Raw genomic sequence first — 6124 nt, 5'->3', positions numbered from 1 at the left:
AAAAAAATTATAATTACTTATAAAATATTTATTTTAAATTCCTATAAAATGTATTTAATATTAAAATCAGAGCTGTATATTATCGCTTAGCCATTAATTATTATGATTATAATTCATAATAATCACCTATCTACATAGGTAGAGATTTTTCATTGTCAATAAAAGAGACTAACATTGCACAATGTTATGAAAAGCGAGATTGGTATGCAATACCAACTATATTTTAATCTTTTTAATTTATAAATTAAAATTTTATGGAACATTTAAAATATATATATATTAGGCACCTAGTAAAATAGTTTAACAATTCATTCTGATGAATGGAATAAATATATAATTTATACAACGGATCAGGAAAAGTCATGTCCGTAAAGTTGGGTATCATTTAGAAAACCGAATCTGATAAATTAAATCAGGAAAAAATACTCACGTAGACGTTTTTTATGGTAGTAAAACATAAATGAAAACGCTAACTTATTAAAATATAAAAAATATAACTAATATAAGGTGCTTATCGCAACCGTATAATGCACGATCATTTCGTTCGCTTCGTTATCGATTTTTCGTATGCAATTATATTTGCTTTTACGTATAATGGTACTCAATTGCCTAATAATCATGTAAAAAATTCAATCTCAAGCAAGAGAAATTTATCGTCATCTTAGCTCTCATCCGGGATAGATGATAAAAAATATTCCTAAGTCTAAATCGGTAGATAGGTACTCAGGTTCTCGTTACAGAAGATGATTCAAATGAAAGTACGCGCTTCCAAACAAGACCCAAATTCATTTTCATATAATTTCTCCAATACTACCTCCAATTTATATCAAAGACATAAATAATATATCCAGTTTTATCATAAGCTTGATGTCAATTATTCACACTCATTTCTATGAGTATTGCAGATTAGGTACCTACTTATTAAATATTATCTAATTGAGAATTTGAGAACATTTACAGTGTTCATTCTTACCAATAAGAAGTTAATCGTTCATTGTGGCTGGTGATTCGTAATCTCCACCCTTTTACTTCATGTAAAGGTATTATTTCCAGTCTTTCGGAATTAAGACATCAGGTTATCCACGTTCATAATATAAGCGCGCCTCCGATAAATTACCTTTACCTTTCTTTTTTGTCACCCTAAAAAAGCCACCAACGACTTATACAAAACCGAATTTCTCCTATACACCAAAATAGTTGTCGAAAAATCTTATCCACTCAAAAGGTTAGGTTATATGGTAGTCACCCAGTAAATTACAAAGGCTGCTCAGTGTAATAAAAAAACTCAAATTTTAGAACAGTCAAACAATACAAAGACGTGTTTTTCCTTCTCTCAAAACTAAAGACAACTTTCTTACATCCTTTTTCAATTCTAATTTCAGTAAACCATCTTAAGATCAAGCTACTTCCTCGTCAAAACATCGAAACTTTAGGTATTTACTTATTTCATTTCCGAGTTCATAGCTGTCATTAAACCCCTTCTGTCTCTTCTAACGACTTTGTTAGGTAAAGATCAATAAACTATAATTTATTTACACCTTTGTACATTTATCTCATAACATTGCTATTGTTTAATTTTAGTATGCAACTACATTCGATTAAATTGTATACTCTTATCTTTATTATCTTTATTTAATACTATATACCATATAATATGAACCTATAGGTACTACTTTATAATAATCTATGTTGTATTTAAATATTTTAATTGTTATGAACTGGGTTGTTTTAATTGTTGAACTATAATAATAGTTTTTACTAATAGTCAATAAAATAAATAGGTAAATAAATAACTAAGACATTTAATAGTACCACAATAGTACTTTTTTGAAATGTTTTTAAACTAGATAGGTAGTAGCAATTGTAATATAATTTAATTAAAATATTTCGACTAGATGATTTTAATTAAGTATAGCATAAATACCAAACCACTATTTTGCGTGAACAATATGGCGCATCCTATACTATACAATCATTGCAATAAAAATTATACAAATAATTTATAGATTATATTACGATAATAATTCATTTATAAAATTGTAATTTTTCGAGGTCCCCCGCATCATTGAAAATTCCTGCAGGTTGCCGAAACTATTGAGTAACTGTAATGGATCAAGAATGGATTAAGTGTTAAATTTGAATTTAAATATTTAATGATAAACTATAAACGATTAACGTAAAATCATTCTGAATTATGAATGATAAATTATTATTAAATACAGTAATCATTAATCACGGACTTAGTCTCCAAAAATCCTCCCCGACCAAGTACACTCATCCTACTCATGTCTGTATTAATTTTTGCCAAAAAAAAAAAAAAACGCATACCTACTTATTATAATAATATACTCGATTAGGTAATGGAAATTATAAAATAATAGTATTACTGTACTAGGTACCTATAATATCATAATCTCATAAATTATGGTAACTAGATAATATGAATTATAAATTATAATGTTATGTTAATAATTGTTATAACACATCGTATATATTATCTCTATTACACGTCATAAATTTAAAATTCACTGCAGTGTACTGAACGCAGCCCCGTAACAGAATATGCCTTCCCTGGGCGTGGGCATGTCGTTGTAAAAGTCGGACGGCCTTTGCGCGACGCTGCGGTCCGGGTGTTCGTACTGTACGCGCTCGTACAGCCTGCGCTTCCGGCACTCGATCTGGACCTTCTTGAACAGCCGCTTGTCGATCACGTCCCGGAGCGTCTTGAGCGGACGCGGCGGCGGCACCCTGGTGAACGGAGGTACCAGTTGACCGGACTTGAGCAGCAGCAACAGGCACGTGACGTACATGGACCGGTCCGACAGTTCGTCGTCGTCCAGCGTCATCTCGCCGAGCACGTCCAGCCACATGAACACCTTCCTCCGCTCGTCCGGCGACACGTACTGCGCCAGCGTTTTCACCAGCTGACGGTCGCACGCGAAATGCTGTTCCGTCTTGATGCACCCGTTGGGCAAGCATCCGGGCGGCTGCACGCACTTGGGTTTCGCGTCCACCGCGTGCCTGTCGTCGGTGACGGAGCTGTAGTCCACCGGCGGCCGTTTACCCGGATCGCAGGTTTTCGTCGACTTTTCGCTTTTCGCGTCCGAGGACATCGCGACCAGTACGTCTTTCGTGGATCTGGAATTTGACCGACTCATCGCGGAGATCGTGTCGTCTGCTTGTCAGATTTCTGGTGCGTGTGTGTGTGTGTGTGTAAAGGTGTCCGTGGTATTTATGTATGTTTGTATTTATGTGACGTGTGTAAGTGGTCGTGGTAAGTCGTGCTTTTATAGAAGATTTCTGTAATCCCGTCGGTTGGTGTCAAAAAAGTTTGAAAATAATTTAGTATAATAGTTATTGTCACGGTGACCCTGGTTTCCGACGATTTGTCTTAGTACATTATGAGGTACGCGTTATTGATAAAATGCGTTATTAGCCAATTAATAAAAAAAAAGATAACCTACTGCAGGTAATATATAATATACTGTGTACCTCTACCGGCTCTACCTATAATAAGGCTATAATGAAACTAATGAACAATAATTATAGTTAAGTTTTTTAATATATTGCCCGTTTTGATGTTTTTAATCTATTTTTTTTTAACTATGACGCAATGTCAAGTATCAACTATTGGTCCAGGCATAGGTATACTAATGTCCAATATGCTATAGCCTATAGGTATACATAATATGTATAAACTATAATATACTTATAAACTATAGTACCTATATATTATATATATTATATGCCTGGGGTGGTCAGCGAGAAGACTAGAAGAGACTCGAGAGCCAAAATATATTAATAAATATGGAAGAGCCAAAATGTAAAAAAAGGTCATATTATTATATAATACATTAATTCGAATTAAAAAACATTTTTGTAAAAATGTTACGATAAGTTGCGAGCCGCAAAAGTCTATGACGCGAGACGTGATTTGGCCACCCCTATTATTATAATATACATAATACATATTATTTGATATGTTTATTGTTTATAGATTTTTATCAATTAATGTATTAGGTACATAATAGTTTAAAAAAAGTCTATTAAAAATATTTTAAAATTAAAGCTCATATAATATACTAGCTATCACCCGCTTGCTCCGCCCTCGTGGATAGTTGTTTGCAAATTGTGGGCTGTCTCTTTGTCTTATAATTATTTCGATCATAAAATGTTATAAATAAGTATATAATATACCTTAATACCTTATACCAGTTATACCTACGCGGCTACGCAAAATAATAATAGTTCAAGGTGTAAATAAATTTTCATAAATATACTTAACACAATAAAAACAATTTTTTTCTCATATCTATTAATATCATTATTCTTAAACCCGAAAAATATATTATATAATAATATTATAATGTCGTTAAATGAATAACAATAAAAGTGATGATTACTAAACAACAACATTGGGCATTATGTGGGTCTTCACATCATACAGCCAATCAGAGCGTTACTGACATCATACTATACTAGTTTTCTATTGGTTATTAACTATTGTTATTATTGGATGCGTTTTGACTTCTCTAGACTCGAGTCTCAAGATTAAGTATATCAGTCGTAGTTAGAACGCAGTGATATACACTTCAAAGTTTAAACCCTGCAGGACCGTTCAAAGCACTGAGCCGTTGTCACATCGCATATACGTCGACAATAATAATTGATTCATCGTCGATCCTATAAACACATTCTGAAGTTGGTCGTAGGTGATTGCTTAACTATAGGTACGTTTTAAACAATTATTTTAACATATTATAATATATAATACATACCTGACCCCGTGCACTTACCGTACTTAGGTACTGTGTAAAATGCAAGTCTCGATCTATCATTGTCCAGGTTCTATGTTTATCAGTCAGTGAGTTAGTCAGGTTATATTATAGCTATTAAGTTTGGCGTTGCCCGTGAGACTCTTATAGTCTTATGATTATACGAACAGTATGTTATCAGGTAGGTAATTCACCTGTGGCAGATTCGGAGTTTCCGAATATTGCGGATAAAGTGACAAAAACCATGTGAGTTGCGGACAAATATCCAATTATTATTTTTTATATAACGATTGTGGACGTTGAGAAATTACTGTTTAATATTAACGATATATATATAGTATATACCTATATAATATAAATGGCGATTGACATTATTGGTCATTGGACTAATTATTATTATACTAATATTTTATAACGGGCAAAAAAAAGTAGTCGAAATGAGGCATTTATTATCAAATAAATGCTGCAATATTCGGATTGCGGCCCTCCGCGAGATGTACTATACATACATTTATAACTTATAAAGTTATAACCCTTAAGTTTCAAAGTTATATCGATTTTTTTTTATTATGGTGGTTAAGATACAATAATATGCCATCTCGTGGTTTTTTTATAATTGTTATAACAACCTGACTTATTTTATTTTTTTGACATGTATATTATGTCTATGGCTTGGGTCATTCTGTTGATTTGTGTATTGTGCGACATCGAGAATTTTATCAGTCGAAACGGTGATTGTTTATAGCAGCCGGTTGTTATAGCAAGACATATACATGTACCTATGTATCTGCATGTAGTGTAGATACTCTTTGATTTTTGATTTCTATTTATTCTTCAAGAAGATAAATTATTTATTTATTTATTTTATTTGTACGATTTCAGCCATTTAAATTCAAAATTTTGAAAAATCTCTTAGTGGGTGTCTACATCACAAAACAAAACTACTGTCTACATTTCATACTCATAGCTTCAGTGGTAACGTCTCTGCGTTGATTATAATTAAAGTACATTCCTTTATATATTTATAGATTGATAGAATAATAATTATCTCAGTGGCGTCCCTAGACCTTTGTATAGAGGGGGAGGCAAACTTCATACATTATATATATATTATATATAATATATATAAACCCACTAATTAATAGGTAGTTAAACTCTGGCTGTTTAATGCCATGTAGGGTATCCAATATCCGGTATAGGCATGGTTATAGATAAAAATAAAAATAGTGAAATCATTCAAATCAAAATTTTCAACATTTCGGCTTTTAACTAAAAACAAAGTATAATTAACATTAGTCATGGTATTAAAATATTAGTGTATATATTTAATTATTTCAATAGGTATAAAC

The 6124-nt window shown here is 32.1% G+C and overlaps 1 protein-coding gene across 1 annotated transcript in view; it reads right to left on the bottom strand.

The window, feature by feature from the left end:
- The window catches only part of LOC114122222 (WW domain-binding protein 2), a 148624-nt gene that overhangs the window by 55038 nt on the left and 87462 nt on the right, over positions 1-6124 (bottom strand). The window lies entirely within an intron of this gene.

This window comes from Aphis gossypii, chromosome 1 (assembly GCF_020184175.1).
Source record: "Aphis gossypii isolate Hap1 chromosome 1, ASM2018417v2, whole genome shotgun sequence".
Taxonomy (NCBI): domain Eukaryota; kingdom Metazoa; phylum Arthropoda; class Insecta; order Hemiptera; family Aphididae; genus Aphis; species Aphis gossypii.
The sequence above is the reverse complement of the archived record's forward strand: the minus strand, read 5'-3'. Positions and strand labels throughout refer to the sequence as shown.